Here is a 17272-nt window from a genome sequence, read left to right on the forward strand (position 1 = left end):
ACGTGCCAGGGGATTCCAATACAATCCCATCAAGATTGCATGTACCAGTGCCATCTCACTAGTCCAAGTGATCAATTTCAGTTCACAGTTGATCACACTGATAGGTCTAAGAGTCAAAGGGATCATACAAACAAGACTAGTGTCTGCTAATACTAACTGATAGAATCAAAAAAGGAGAGAATGATCCAACATGGGAAGCGGGATACACAGCAGACTTATAGAATGGCAGATGTCCTAAATAGCACTCTGGCCTCAGAATCAGCCCTTAAGCCATTCGGATCTGGCTGAAGAGCCCATAAGAGTAATTTAGGCATGGAAAGCCAAGACACTCTGGGAAAAAAAGAAGATGACCTAAATGAAAGATCTCTGCGAGTGTGATCCCAGTGGAAAGAATGGGGCCATCGAAGGAGGAGGTACCTTTCTCTGATGGGAGGAGAGAACTTCCACTTTGCCTATGACCCTGTTAGAATAAGATCGAAGTCGGTGAATTCAAAAGGTTTCCATAGCCTTGGCAACTCATGACTAGAGCCTAGGGAAATTACTGATGCCATAAACAAGAGTGTTAAATTGTTAAGTCAACAACAGGAGTCGCTGTGTACTTACTTCTCATGTGGGATCTGCCCTTAATGTGTTGTCCAATGTGAAGTAATGTTATAACTGGTACTGAAACAGTATTTTACACTTTGTGTTTCTGTGTGGGTGAAAAGTGATGAAATCTTTACTTAATACATACTGAATCAATCTTCTGTATATAAAGATAATTGAAAATGAATCTTGATGTGAATGGAATAGGAGAGGGAGTGGGAGATGGGAGGGGTGCGAGTGGGAGGGAAATTATGGGGGGGAGCCATTGTAATCCATAAACTGCACTTTGGAAGTTTATATTTACTAAATAAAAGTTAAAAAAAAGAAGTGGACAGAGAAAACCCACATTCATTTGGATGACATTCTCAAGTGCACAAAGAGATGAAAAATGGAGATTTTCTTAGTCCAAACGTATAATCTAATGAGAAAGTACTCAGATATTTTAGTGGCCATATTTTCATTGTTCTAAGTAGAGAGGAGGAAATGGAAAAGGAGAAAGGGAGCTTCCTGGACATCTGTGTCAGAAGAATTATGATCTACAAGCTCTCAAACTGTGGGAGATTATTAGGAAAATAAATATTCTAGTCTTCCACCACTTTCAAGCCTGGTTGATAACTTTCAAGGTCGAGATTATACATTATGGCTGTTGTCTTATGTTGCATGCCATTTTCTCTCCCCTTGTAGCTGACCTTTGGGCATTTTGAGTCTGTCCTCTGTGACCATTCAGTTTTCATTCTCTCATTCAGATGACATTGAAGAACACACCTCTGACACTTGCATGGTCTCCTAGATGCTTCATTTCAGCCCAGCTGATCACCTGAGAGATACTAGATTTATTTCAGATTTCAAAGTTAGAGATATACAAGAATGACATCTGTGTAGCCTTTGTGGGATTGATCCAAGTGACCAAGAAGACAAATTATGCAACAGCCTGGCCATGTCATATACGGATCAGGACATCATCATCAAATGTGGTTAATATTTGCTTTGAAAGCAAATGTCTGATAGTCGTGAGCTTTCAAACATGAGAACATTTAATGGCATGGAAAATCTGGGTCCCCATCTCCCAGTGGGATTTTGACAACAGTGAAACACTTTTCCTGCTCCACTCATTCCATTTCCTGCCCATGCCATTCCATTTCCTGTTCCACTCATTTGCTTGTTTTGAAACTTTATAGAAAACTAACCCCTCCACATATCCAGAATACATTTACCTCACTAGATTCTGTTTGACGTTTCTCATTGCTCAGTTTCTGCGGGTATCCTGCAACACCTTAATTTTTTTTTTACTTTTTTTCACTTTCTGTTATTTATCATTTTGTTTAAGGCGTACAGACTTCATGTAAAAACTATTATTGGGCTGGTGTTGTGGCTTAACAGGTAAAGCCTCTGGCTCTAGTGCCAGCCTCCCATATGGACACTGGTTCCAGTTCTGGCTGTTCCATTTGCAATCCAGGTCTGCTATTGTCTTGGTAAGCAGAAGAAGATGGCCCAAAAACTTGGGATCCTGCACCTCATTGGAGACCTGGAAGAAGCTCCTGGCTCCTGCATTTGATTGGCTCAACTCTGGACATTGTGGCCATTTGCAGAGTGATCCAGGGGGTGGAAGACACACACTCTCTCTCTCTCTCTCTCTCTCTCTCTCTCTGTTACTGGCCCTATCAAGTGTAATCTTTAAAAACAAAAACTATTGTAGCCAATGAAGCAGATTGAGGTGCTATCTCTGTGTGGCTTTGAATACTATTCCAAGTTCATTGATGATTAGCACCCTTGGTAAGGCCTTTTCATCATCTATTTGTATAGGAATGTCTGTTTAATTCCTCAACCCATTCTTGATGATATTTTTATTGTTCCTTCTGCTTTTTAAAATGTAAGTTGTAAAATGTTTCTGGAAGGATATGTAGCCATATTTTCCCATTTTTATCAGGTGTTTGATTCTTGAGAGCTCTCCTACCAGTTATGCATGCAGTAGCTCAGGGCACTGTAGTCTAATCTCCACTTCCTTCCTAAGCTGATGCTTTCTCAGGCTCTTGGCTGCTGGGATTGTGTGTTGTGTCCTTGATCATAATGCACATCTGCACCTTCCACACTGATTCACAGCATTCTTCTTCCTTCCATAGAATTTCCACTGTAATTTTCACTCTAACTCTCCTCTGCGAATGTATTCCTTCCACTTTTACTTTTACTCTCTACACCTAGCCTAGAACTTTAAGCCCTTTCCTATTCAACCATCTTGGACTTTTCCCAGTAATCAGCAATATTAGTCCTAGGTTAGATGGATAATGGTAGAAACAGATTCTTGGTAGATTACCAGATGTAGCAAAACTAGCAAAGTTCATATTCTGTTATATTCAGACAAGCTACATAAGATTCTGTATGGCTGGAAGATGGATGATGTGGAGCTTCTTGTTTGGGACAAAATACAGAAAGGATAATAAAAATGCACTATTGTAGACTTTACATACCAGCGTATTTAATTTGGAGCTGCTGCAAATTGATATGGTCAGTGCTGACATGCTAGATCACCTCTGTGTTGTGGATTTCCTTAGCTTTTTTCTGCTTGCTATGACAATAATCCTACAACATGCTTATACTTATTTCTACATTTGATTTAAAGTGTGTTGAGCCTGAGAAGAAATCCAGGACAGAGTCCATTGGAGGCAATATTCTCGATGAAGACTGAGTGTAAGTTTCGTGTGTGTTCCCTGTACACACAGAGAACTTTGTACCTACCAACTCAAATATCCATGTTTTTATTTTTTAAAATTGCTTTACAGTAAGCCAGATGTTATTGAACTTTAATAGAAATTATAAAAAGTCTCAAATAGAAAAATATCTACTTCTAAGGGTGTGTTGGTAAAATTCAATTAAGACAGAAATGTATAATCTCAGATTCTATGTACTTTAATGCAAATATAAGATATATTTCCATATAATAAGATTGAAGTTCTATATTTGGGGAATTCACAACAATCTATAAAAAATCCATCAAATTCAGCGTTAAGAATGTAGAAGATAAAAGTGGTAAACATGAGAGAAACACTTAAGCAAAAAAAAAGTGATGAATCTGTGTGGGTGCTATTTTTTTAACTTTTAACAAATACAAATTTCCAAAATACAACTTTGGATTATGTTGGCTCCCCCCCCCATAACCAGCCTCCAACACACAACCATCCCATCTCCCACTCCCTCTCCCATCCCATTCACATCCAGATTCATTTTCAATTATCTTTATATACAGAAGATCAATTTAGTATATACTAAGTAAAGTTTTGAACACTTTGCACCCACCCAGAAACACAAAGTATAAAGTACTGTTTGAGTACCAGTTATACCGTGAATTCACATAGTACAACATATTTAGGACAGAGATCCTACTTGGGGAGTAAGCGCACAGTCACTCATTGTTGATTTCATAATTGACACTCTTAATTATGATGTCAGTAATCACCTGAGGCCCTTGTCATGAGCTGCCAAGGCTTTGGAAGCCTCACGATTTCACAAACTCCTATCTTATTTAGACAAGGCCATAGTCAAAGTAGAAGTTCTCTCCTCCCTTCAGAGATAGATACCTCCTTCTTTGATGGCCCATTCTTTCCACTGGGATCTCATTCACAGAGATCTTTCATTTAGGTCTTTTTTTTTTTTGCCAAAGTGTCTTGGCTTTCCATGCCTGAAATACTCTCATGGGATTTTTAGCCAGATCTGAATGCCTTAAGGCTGATTCTGAGGCTAGAGTGTTGTTTAGGAAACTGCCATTCTATGAGTCTGCTGTGTATCCCACTTCCCATGTTGGATCGTTCTCTCCTTTTTAATTCTATCAGTTAATAAATAGTCTTGTTTATGTGATCGCTTTGACTCTTAGTCCTATCATTATGATAAATTATAAAGTGAAACTGATCACTTGGATTAGTGAGATGGCATTGTTAAATGCCACCTTGATGGGATTGAATTGGAATCCACTGGCATGTTTTGAACACTACCATTAGGGGTGAGTCTGAGTGAGTATATGCAGAACTGTATATCTCTACCCTCTCATATTATCACTCTTATTTCCTCTTTTCAGTCAAATTTAAACACCTAAAAATAATTGTGTGTTAATTAAGGAGTTCATACAATGGTATTAAGTGGAACAAAAAAAAATACTACAAGGAATAAAGTAGTGAGTTGTTCCTCAACAATCAGGACAAGGGATGATAACGTCACTGTTTCTCATAGTGTCCATTTCACTTCAAAAGTTTTCCTTTCAGTTGCTCAGCTAGATGTCACCAATCAGGGAGAACATTTATTTGTCCCTTTGGGACTGGCTTAATTTACTCAGCATGATGTTTTCTGGATTCCTTTCCATTTTGTTGCAAATGACCAGATTTCATTATTTTTACTCCTGTATAATATTCTACAGAGTACATGTCCCATAATTTCTTTATCCAGTTTACTGTTGATGGGCAATTAGTTTGATTCCAGGTCTTCCTATTGTGAATTAAGCTGCAATAAACATTCAGGTGCAGACAGCTCTTTTATTTGCCAATTTAATTTCCTTTGGATAAATTCCAAGGAGTAGGATGGCTGGGTTGTATGGTAGGGTTATATTCAGGTTTTTGAGGAATCTCCAGACTGACTTCCATAGTAGCTTTCCCAGTTTGCATTTACACCAACAGTGGATTAATGTCCATTTTTCCCCACATCCTCTCCAGCATCTATTGTTGGTAGATTTCTGTATATGAGGCATTCTAACCGGGGTGAGGTGAAAGCTCATTGTGGTTTTGATTTGCATTTCCCTGATGGCTAATGATCCTGAACATTTTTCCATGTGTCTGTTGGCCATTTGGATTTCCTCTTTTGAAATATGTCTATTGAGGTCCTTGGCCCACCTCTTAAGTGGGTTGTTTGTTTTGTTTTTGTGGAGTTTCTTGATCTCTTTGTAGATTCTGGTTATCAACCCTTTATCAGTTGCATAGTTTGCAAATATTTGTCCCTTTCTTTCGGTTGCCTTTTCACTTTCCTGACTGTTTCTTTTACAGTACAGGAACTTCTCATTTGATGTAATCTCTATTGTTAATTTTGGCTTTGACTCCTGTGCCTCCAGGGTCTTTTCCAAGAAGTCTTTGCCTGTGCCTATATCTTGTAGGGTTTCCCCAATGTTCTCTAATAATTTCATAGTATCAGGTAATAGATTTAGATATTTAATCCATGTTGAGTGGATGTTTGTGTAAGGTGTAAGGTATGGCTCTCCCTTCATGCTTCTGCATGAGGAAATCCTGTTTTCCCATCAACATTTGTTGAATAGACTGTCCTTAGTGCAGGGATTGGTTTTGGATCCTTGATCAAATATAAGTTGGCTGTAGATGTTTGGATTGATTTCTTGTGTTTAATTCTGTTCCATTGGTCTATCCGTTTCTGTACCAGCACCATGCTCTTTTGATAACAACTGCCCTATAATATATCCTGAAATCTGGTATTGTGATGCCTCTAGCTTTGGTTTTGTTGTACAAGACTGCTTTAGCTATTCGAGTTCTCCTGTGCCTCCATATGAATTTCAGAATCATTTTTTCCAGATCTCAGAAGAATGTCTTTTGGTATTTGATTGGTATCACATTGAATCTATAAATTGCTTTTGGGGGAATGGACATATTTATGATATTGATTCTTAAAATCCATGAGAATGGAAAAAATTTCCATTTTTGGTATCCTCTTCTATTTCTTTCTTTAAGATTATGCAATTCTCATCACAGAGGTCTTTGATGTCCTTGGTTTACTTTATTTCAAGGTATTTGATTGTTTTTGTGGCTATTTTGAATGGGATTGATCCTAGAAGTTCCTTCTCATCTGTGGCATTGCCTGTGTATACAAAGGCTGTTGATTTTTGTGGATTGATTATATCCTGCTACTTTGCCAAACTCTTCTATGAGTTCCAATAGTCTCTTAGTAGAGTTCTTTGGATCCCCCAAATAAAGAATCATAGCATCTGCAAAGAGGGGTAGTTTGAGTTCTTCATTCCCAATTTGTATCCCTTTAATTTCTTTTTTCTTGCCTAGTGGCTCTGGCTAAACTTTCAGAACTATATTGAATAGCAGTGGTGAGAGTGGGCATCCCTGTCTGGTACCAGATCTCAGTGGAAATGCTTCCAACTTTTCCCCATTCGATAGGATGCTAGTAGTGGGTTTTTCATAAATCGCTTTGATTGTATTGAGGAATGTTCCTTCTATACCCAATTTGCTTAGCTTTCTTCATGAAAGGGTGTTGTATTTTATCAAATGCTTTCTCGGCATCTATTGAGATAATCATATGGTTTTTCTTCTGCAGTTTGTTAATGTGGTGTATCACTTGATTATTTTGCACACATTGAACCATCCCTGCACACCAGGGATAAATCCCAGTTGGTCTGGGTGGATGACCTTTCTGATCTGTTGTTGCATTCTATTGGCCAGAATTTTATGGTGGATTTTTGTGTCTATGTTCATCAAGGAAATCGGTCTGTAATTCTCTTTCTCTGCTGCATATTTTTTAGGTTTAAGAATTAATGTGATGCTGGATTCATAGAAATGATTAGGAGGATTCCTCCCTTTATTGTTTTGAATAGTTTGGGAAGATTTGAAATTAGTTCTTTAAATGTCTGCTAGAATTCAACAGTGAATCCATCTGGTCCTAGGTTTTCCTTTCTTGGGAGGGACTTTACTATTAATTCAACTTATGACTTGGTTATGGGTCTCTTTAGGTTTTCTGTGTCTTCATGGTTCAATTTAGGTAGGTTGTATGTGTCCAGGAATCTATCCATTTCTTATAGATTTCCCAGGTTGCTGGCATACAACTCTTTGTAGATTTTCTGATGACTTTTCTTATTTCTGTGGAGTCTGTTGTTATATTCCATTTTTCATCTCTGATTGTATTGATTTGGCTCTTCTCTCTCCTTTTTTTTGCTTAGTTGAGCCAATGGTGTGTCAATTTTTTTTTTCACAAAACCAGCTGTTCATTTAGCTGATCTTTTCTAATTATTTTATTCAATTCTATTGATTTCTCTCTACTTTAAATTATTTCTCTTTTCCTATTAGTTTTGGGTTTGGTTTGCTGTAGTTTTTCTAGTCCTTGCTTTGCATTGCTAGCTCTTTTATTTGGTGCCTTTCCAATTTCTTGATGTAGGTACCTATTGCTATAAACTTTCTTCTTAAAACTGCTTTAGCTGTATCCTATAAGTTTTGATATGTTGTGTTTGCTTCCAGAAAGTTTCTGATTTCTCTTTTGATTTCTTCTATGACCCATGTTCATTCATGAGCATTTTGTTTAGTCTCCATGTGTTTGCATATGCTCTAGTAATTCCTGAGTTGTGAATTTCCAGTTTAATTCCATTGTGCTCTGATAAGGTGATTGTTATGATTTTGATTCTTTTGAATTTGATGAGACTTGCTTTATGGCTTAGTATGTGGTCAATCCTAGAAAAAGTTCCATGCACTGCCAAAGAATGTGTATTCTTCAAGTGTAGGATGACAAGTTATGTACATATCTATTGGATCCATTTGGTGTAAAGTGTCGATTAAATCTGATGTTTTCTTGTTGATTTTCTGTCTGGTTGATCTGTCAATTGCTGAAAGTGGAGTATTGAAGTCTGCCAATACTATTGTATTGGAGTTTAAGTCTCCCTTTAAGTCCCTTAGTATATCTTTGAAATAGCCAGTGCCCTGTAATTAGGTGCACATACATTTATAATAGTTACATCTTCCTGTTGAATTGATCCCCTAATCATTATATAGTGCCCTTCTTTGTCTCTTTTAACAGTTTTTCTGTTAAGGTCTATATTGTCTGATATTCATATGGCTACACCAGCTATTTTTGGTTTCTGTTGGAATGGAATATCTTTTTCCTACCTTTCACTTTCAGTCTGCATGCTCCTTTGTTGGAAAGATGTGTTTCTTCTAAGCAGAAAATAGATAGGTTTTGTTTTTAAATTAATTCATCCAGTCTGTGTCTTTTAACTGGAGAGTTGAGGCCATTTTCATACAGTATGATTATTGTTAAATAGTGACTTTGCCTTGCCATTAGCTAAGATACTTCTAATATATACTTTGAACTTCCCGTGATATTTTATTAGAGTTTTTGTTCCTTTTTCTTCTTTCATACTGATGACCATGTTTCTGTGTGTAACATATTCTTAAGCATCTTTTGCAGGCTTGTTGAGTGGTGAGAAATTCTTTCAATTTCTGTTTGCTATGAAAGGTCTGTATTTCACCTTCAATCACAAATGAGAGCTTTGCAGGATATAATATTCTGGGATGGCAGTTTTTTTCACTTAGTACTTGGACTATATCTCACCATTGCCTCCTAGCCTGTAGGGTTTCTGATGAGAAGTCTGCTGTGAGTCTAATTGGAGATCCTCTAACAGTAATCTGGTGTTTCTCTCATGCTAATTTTAGAATCTTTTCTCTATGTTTTACTGTGGTGAGTTTTATTACAATGTGTCATGGTGAGTATCTCTTTTGGTCATGTTTATTGGGGATTTTATGAGCTTCCTGTGTTTGGATGTCTCTGTCCTTCTCCAAACCCAGGAAATTTTCTGCTAGTATATCACTAAAAAGGCCTTCTAATTCTTTCTATCCATGCCTTCAGGAACTCCAAGAACTCGAATGTTTGTTTTTTTTTAGTAGTATCCTGTATATTCCTAACAATTTTTTTTATATTTCTAATTTCTCTTCTTGTGTTTGGTTCGAATGTATACTTTCCTCTGCTCTGTCTTCTAAGTCCAATATTCCCTCTTCAACCTTACTTATTCTATTTTTAAGGCTCTCAACTGTGTTCTTTATTTGTCCTATTGAATTCGTCATTTAATTTTTATTTTTCTTCATTTTCTCAATTTCATGTTCTATTGAATTCTTCATTTCTTTTTATTTATTCCTTAACATTTTGTTTTCATGAGAGAGTTTTTCTTTCATGTACTACATGGATTTCAGTATATCGTGTGTTAGCATTTAATTACTTCTAAGTATTCTTATCTTAAATTTTTTGAAATCCATATCTTGTATTTCTTCTCTCTCATCATCTTCATAATCTTGTACTTAAGTGTCATGTTCTTTTGGAGAATCATGTTGTATTCTTTTTTCTTGTTTTTGGATCATGGATTTTGTTCAGCATTTGTGGAGACATTCATTGGCTTCTCCTTTTGTTATTTTCACTGTGGTGGCTTTTCTCATTGTACTATGACTCTGGAGAGAAGTGGATTGTATGTCTTCACTGAATCTCTAGAGGCTTGTGGTGAGTGTGGCCAGAGAGCTTTGTTCAGTTCTTCATGGTTATGGTGTGCCTAAGATGATACACTCAGATGTGGCATGGTTAATCTTTTTTTTATAATCAGAAGGGAAGTAATTCTCCTCAGCTGAGTTGTTATCCTTGATGGTGACCAGTGCCTGAGCACTATCCCCAGTTGGTATAATATTCTTCTGCTCTGTCCTAATGACCATATAAATGATCTGTTCAGTCCTCAGTGTAAGTTCAGATTCCTCTGCAATGTCTCTCACCAGGTAGCCAGGGCCACCCAAGCTTGTGGTGCCTCCCACAGAGACTGCTCCAAGTCTCAGCCACAGCATAAGTTCTCCCACGTAATCACAGGTTTTTTTTTTGTTTGTTTGTTTTTGCAGTCTTTGTTTAGAAGCTCCACACATTCAGTAGGCCTTAGTCTCCTGTTATTACTCCCCACTGGAGGCGTGTTTTTGCTCAGCTGATTTCCAGGCACAGACAAGAGCTGGTGCAGCCATTATGTATGTCCAAAATGGTTCCCATTCTATTGGCTCATATGCCTTTGTAATGTGATTGGAGAGAGATACATGTCTGTGCCCTTTTATTTTTTCTCTCCTCTAGTAAGGCTGGTGTTCTTTTTCTCACAGGGCTTCAGGCTTTGTTCCCTCTAGTCTCTTCCTACCACATTTCTGCCAGTGTCTCAGGCTATTGTGGACTCATCTCACCTCACTTTGCAGTGCTAGTGTGGAGGCTCTCGGCTGCTGGTGTCCTGAGCTGTGGACACACATGCCCTCCACATAGGTCTACCATGTCTCTCTAATTTCAGAAGAGCTTCCTCTGCTGTTTTCCCCCTAATTCTTCCCTGAGACTACATTATCTCCACTTTTATTAAACTATCTTCTCCTGGACTAGATAAGTAAGTTCCCTCCCTATTCTGCCAGCTTGGAACCGCCGATGGTCAAAATTACTCAGTTTTCACCTCTGATGGATTTTGTCTTTGAACTATGCATCTGTGTTTTAGTTGAGCGTCTGTTCCTTCAGTCAATACCTAGTGGCATATTTTGGGTGGTGTCACAGAGCTCTGTCAGTGCACAATGTGTGGCAAGAGCTCAGTGGAGTGCAGTAGATCTCCTCTTTTCAACAGGAAGGAGGGTTTGATCATGCTGCACCTTGGCACTTTGAGCCCTGAGCCTCTGGTAGGTAGAGAGTCTGGGAACACCTCACAGTCCCACCTGAGTACCCAACCCCTCTCAGTCCTCCCAGCTAGACTGAAAATCAATGGGAAATGTAGATTTTTCCCTCTACTAAAATCCCTGGATCACACGTATGCACAAGAGACAATACAGTCATTACTCATTTGAAAATGGCAACTTTCCCTGCGTGTTGCTTGGCACACACAAGAGTCACCACAGCTGCTACTGATTTCAGAATAGTGGCTTTTCCCCATCCATTGCCACATGAGTGTACCCAAGGTTATACAGCCACTACTTCTGTCAATATGGTGCCCTCTCCCAGCTGGTTGCCAGGTGCCATTGTTGGGGGATAGGGAGAGATAAATGTGCCCATTTTTGCTGTGTTAAGGGGGGGTACACTGTCCTTGTTTGAACTCCAAGCCACATTCACACCAAGATGTCACTCCAGCTGTATCACCTATGGCATGGATACCCACAGTCTGCTCTGCCTTGCTCTCTAAAGCTATTGCTTCCTCCAGCTCTTATCTGCAGGGGTCATATCCTTGATGCATCTGCACCTTCCATGTGGATCCATGGCATCCCTCTTCCTGCTGTAGAATTTTCCCTGCAGGTTTCTCTCCAACTCTTCTTGTGTGAATGCCCTTTCCTCCACTTTTTTGCTACTGTTTCTTCCTAGCACAAAGCGGTATGTCCTTTCTCTATTCCACCATCATAAGAATCTCAAATATTTAAATATTTTTTTAGAAAACCACAGTGGGAGATCATGCTGTTCCACTTGGAAAGATTATTATCAAAACATAATAAGAATGGGAATAGTAGAGGTCGGAGGAAGAAGGGTGGGAGTACAGGGGGGAAGAATCACTATGTTTCTAAATTTGTGTATATGAAATGCATGAAGTGTGTATACCTTTATCTTATTGGCCACCAGAGCTGCCTGGCACATCTTGGATAGAGGATGTCTCCTTGTTGGCACCTGACAGCTTGGCTTTGGTGGCCAGGACACAGGTGATCCAGCCCCTGAGGTGAGGTCCTCCTTCATGCCACAAACCTTGTCCCTGAGGAACTCCATCAGCAAGATCATGTTGGAAACAGGCAGCAAAATAGTGAGGGATGAGTGGAAGTGTGTCTCAGAGATCACCTCTACTTGCTGCTCCATTGTGGAGTCACTGTCTCTGGAGGGACAGTCCATCCCAGAGAGCAGAGACCTTGAGGGAACCCCAAAGCCCAGTGCTGAGCAAGAGCCTGGGAGGCTGTCAGAGAAGATGTTGCACCTAGAGACAATGCTCAGGAAGCTACAGGAGAACTCACAGAAGAAGGCTGGCAGGGCTGCCCTGGAGGAGGAGGTGCAGAGACAGAGGCACAACCATCAGAGGCTGCAGGCTTAATCAGAGAGTGCAGACATCCTCCTGCTCCTGGACAGCAAGCAGCCAGGTTTCCCCATGACCAACCTGGCCTGAGGCAGCCATGGACCTGCCTAGGCCCCACCAGCCCTGGGCCTTCCCCAGGAACCCCTCCCTGTGTTGACCTGCATCTAAGCAGTGTTCCCACTCCCTGGCCTCATGTTTAGTGGCAAAGTTGCTACACCCATCCTAGTTTGTAAATATTCTGTGTGGAAAAGGGGACTTCAGGGAGTCAAGAAGCCACTGACAAAAAAAAAAAAAAACACCAAAGGTCAACCAACATGGGGTTACCCATCTCAGGTAGTGGACTCAATAGTACACACACTCAGATGTGCGTGCCTAGTATGCGTAGTAAGTAATGTATGCCTTCCTACCAGTTATGGCCCTAGGTTTCTGGGCCCCAGGAAGAGGAAATGCAGAGTGGCAAGGGCTGAAAACTACACTGCAGAAAAGTTGTGCTCTGAGCATTTCAGGCATGGAAAGCAAAGACACTGTGACAAAAAATGAGCTACATGAAAGATCTCTGTGAAGGAGAACCCAATGGAAAGAAGGGGCCATCAAAGAAGGAGGTACCTTTCCCTGAAGGGATGAGAGAACTTCCACTTTGATTATGTCCTGGTCTAAATGATGTCTGCGTTTGTGGACTCAAGAGGCTTCCATAGCCTTGGCAGTTCATACCAAGAGCCTCAGGTGATCACTGACCTCATAAACAAGAGTGTCAATTGTTAAATCAGCAACAGGATTCACTGTGCACTTGCTCCCCATGAAGGACCTCTGTCCTTAATGAGTTGTACTATGAGAATTAACTGTAGAACTAGTCTTCAAATGATACTTTATACTTTGTGTGTCTGTGTGGGTGCAAACTGTTAAAATCTTTACTTAGTATGTACTAAGCTGATCTTCTGTATATAACGATAATTGAAAATGAATCTAGCATGTGATGGGAGAGGGAGTGGAGGTGCAATGGTTTTGGAGGTGGGAGTGTGGGTATGTGGGGAAGAACCATTTGCTACAATCCAAAGTTGTACTTATGAAATTTATATTTATTAAGTTGTGCTCTGAAGCAGAATGTGTTAGATGCTAGTCCTTCTGCCCACATTGAGCGAGATGGAAGTGTAAGGGACCCCCCCACATTTTGCTATCATCCCCATCTTTCTCTTATTTCCTAACCTTGTCCTCCTGATTTTGATAAGGAGTTAAGGATTGGATTGGATTTTTGGGAGCAATGATAAGGATTGGATTTTTGGGAGCACTCCTATACATCTCCTTTTTTGGCCCAAGTCCTCATCCCACTGCTTATAACCAATAATCAGCCCAGGAGAATTCCCTCTCTGGCATCTCCCTCTCTCCACACTAATGAAAGGGGCAGAGCAACTTTGCTTCCCTCATATTTATGCAGAGATATAAGTGACGCCAAGGGCTTTAGAAAATGAGTTAGCTTGGAGCCAGCACCATGGTGCAGTAGGTTAATCATCTGCCTGAGCTGACGGCATCCCATATGGGTGCCAGTTATAGTCCTGGCTGCTCCTCTTCCAATCAAGCTCTCTGCTATGGCCTGGGAAATCATTGGAAGATGGCCCAAGTCCTTGGGCCCCTGTACCCAGTGGGAGACCTGGAAGAAGGTCCTGGCTCCTTGCTCCTGGCTTCAGATTGGCATAGCTCTGGCCATTGCAGCAATTTGGGGAGTGAACCAATGGAAGGAAGACCTTTCTCTCTGTCTCTCCCTCTCATTGTCTATAATTCTACCTCTCAAATAAATAAAGAAAATCTTTTAAAAAAATAAAAGAGAATGAGTTAGCTGAACTGGGGAACTGGTGTATTCTCACATCTCCTGATTTCTACATCACACCTCAGTTCTAGGTGCCAACATTCTAATGGTATCCATGGCCTTTCATCACTCTGCCTATGATAGGCCAAGGTACATGTTACCCCAAGAAAAAGGACTATATCATATAGAGCCATTTCTTCTCTGTCCTATTTCCCCTGATTACTCTTGAACCTACACCATGGAACCATTTCCCTGATGGGTGGGGCTACTCACTGCCCAGGTGGGTGGGGCATGTTTATGTCATAAGGGACACTGTGACACAGGCTGGCCTGTAAAAGCAGCTGTAGTCCTGGACCCTTACCAGTCACTGGTTCTAATTGCTAGGAGCCTCTCCTAAAAACATGACAGGTAAGCCTCAATAATTCTTGCCTCCCAATGCCATCTTCCCCTTTATTCCTTATCTTCCCTCCAGCCTGACCCTCCTGATCCTGTAGCCCGGCCCATGTGTCTGGTCCTCCACCCCAGCCTGACCCTACTAGCTCTGTGTTTGAGCCTTACCATCCTGCTTTTCCATACTGGCCTCATCCTCCTCCGGGCCCTCCACTCCAGCCCAACTATCCAAGTCAGCCATACCATTGTTACTTTCCTTCTGTCCCTTCACACCAGGCAAAAAACCCAGATCCTGCATCTTGGACTCACCCTCCTCCTAGAGCCCTCCCCATATCCAACTTTCTTTTTCTCCCCCTGGACCCTCCTCTGGGTTCAGTATTTGAGCCTTTTCCTCCTCCTGCTCCTCCATACTGGCCCTACTCTCCCTCTGATCATCCTGCACCCCAGCCAGGTCCTGCTCCTGCTCCTGCACTTCCTGCTCATACTCCTGGGCTTCCACATAAGGCTCATCCTACTATGAATTCCTCACTCAAACCTCATCCCCCTTCTCATCCTAAACACCAACCTTGCCCTTCTTCTGTCTCTGAACAGAAGCCCCACCCACCCCCTGCTCCCAAGCACAAGCCTCACCCTCTTGCATCTAAACACAAGTCCCAGCCTCCTCCAGATGTTCCTCTCAGCCTTCCTTTTCCTTGTGGCCATGATCTCCAGAAATGCTTTCTAACACTTCTTGCACAAAAGCCTCACCCGTCTCCTAGCCTTTTATGAAGACACCACCTTCCTGTCACTGCTCTCCACAAAGCTGGCCTTTCCTCCAGTCTTTCTCCACAATGCAACCATCCTTCTGTCCAGTCAACATGGTGCCAGCTGTTCATTGCACCTGTACACCAACCTTGCCCTCCTCCTGGTCTCCCACCCCACTCTCAGTGTCCTGCTGCTTCTCTGTGCCACCCTCGCCTGTCTTCTCATCCTGCCCCCAAGGCTCACCCTCCTCCTGATCCTCTCTCCCAGACTCAACACCACCCTCCTTCTGACCCTCCTCTTCACCCTCCTTTTCCTTCTCTCTGCCATCCTGTCCACTGTCCTTTTCCTCTACACCAGCTTCACCCTTATTCTGGTCTTCCCTCTCCACTGCAGCCTCTTTCTGATCCTCTGCTCCAGCCTCACCCTCCTCCTGGCCCTCCTTCCAAGCATCACCCTCCTTTTCTTTCTCTTTATCAGCCATCTCCTCTTTCTGTTCAACTCCAGCCTCAAGTTCCTTCTGTCCCTGCACCCTAGCCTGTCCTTCCTTCTGGTATGTCATTCCAGCCTCACCCTCCTCCTTATCCTCCATCTCAGCCTCATGCTGCTCCTGCTTCTCACCCTCCTCGCCATCCTCGCCTTTGCTCTGTACCTCAATGCTTGCCTCACCTGTCTTCTGCTTGCCCATCCCAGCCTGACCTTGCTTCTAGTCCTTCCTTCCCTCCTCACTGTTCTTCTCGCCCTTCTCCCTAGCCTCACCGTCCTCTTCCTCTACCTCCCTCTTCCCCCACCTCCTTCCTCTCATTTCTACATAGCAACTTCAACCTTCTGTGACTACATCCTGTCTGCCCACTTGCTTCCCACACCAGCCTGATCTTCCACACTGTCCTTAGCTTCATATGATCTCTCACCTCAGTCTTGCCATGCCTCAGGCCCATCAAATTATAATCCTCTAATCTACCCTCCTCCCAGTTCTCCTTCCCTGACAAATGAAACTCCTTCCCAGTACCTGACCTCAATTACTCCATGCCCAGCTCTTCAAGACTCTGTTCCTATAATACCTAACCTGCTAATTGCCCTGTGTTATCCTACCTGTTACGCCTCTATGTTATCCCCAACTCCTCCTAACAAATCTACTTACTAGTCTTCTCTACCCCAACAGACCCCCACCCACTTGTGATCCAGTCACCCTATCCATACCTACTGGTTCACAAATATAATCCTGGAAGGAAGTTTGCTTCCCACTGCGATGGTTTTGGTGAAGCTCACAGTTGTGAAGACTGGACTCCCAGAAACTGGAAGGTGGGTATATGGTGTGGCACAATGGCATATCACCCCTCAGCCTGAAATACTATTTGGTTCATTACAGGCCCCTTTCCCATGATCAAATCCTGGTTATGTGACTAAAGTACTTTGCCTTCACCCCACTTGGTTCCTCTTAATATACTAGAGTACCTTTAACTATTTCCTATTCCCTGAACAGGCAGTTAGATCCTCTACCACCTGATCAATGTGCTTCCATTAGCCTTTACCTTACAACATGGCTAGAGCAGATCAAATTGCAGGACCACAATGGAGAGAAGAATTAGGGAGATTCATCCCCTCTGTTCCCCAGGAGGGTAAGTTTTGTTGAGTTGCCCTGAGTTAAAGTCAGTGAAAGAAATGGGGACCCTGAGAACTCACCTACAGGGCATGAAGATTCCACTGTAGGTAGATGGGGACCAGTGTGGTTTTTGTTTGTTGTTGGTTTGGTGAGGGTGTTGGAGTTGGAAGGTGGTAGTAGTTGTAGTTGACTTGATCTGGTTGTGCTCAAACTTTGTTGTTTCTTTTAATTCCCAAATGTTTTATAACAAAGTACAGGGTCCATAGACGGTTTTCCAATAATCTTGAATATACATGTTGTTGAATAAGCATGACACAGTCTCTGGCATTGCCCATAGAAATATAACTTTTATAGTAATTTCTATCTCCTT

The sequence above is a fragment of the Oryctolagus cuniculus genome, chromosome 16 (assembly GCF_051225735.1).
Source record: "Oryctolagus cuniculus isolate XC-2025 breed Fujian yellow rabbit chromosome 16, ASM5122573v1, whole genome shotgun sequence".
Classification (NCBI taxonomy): Eukaryota; Metazoa; Chordata; class Mammalia; order Lagomorpha; family Leporidae; genus Oryctolagus; species Oryctolagus cuniculus.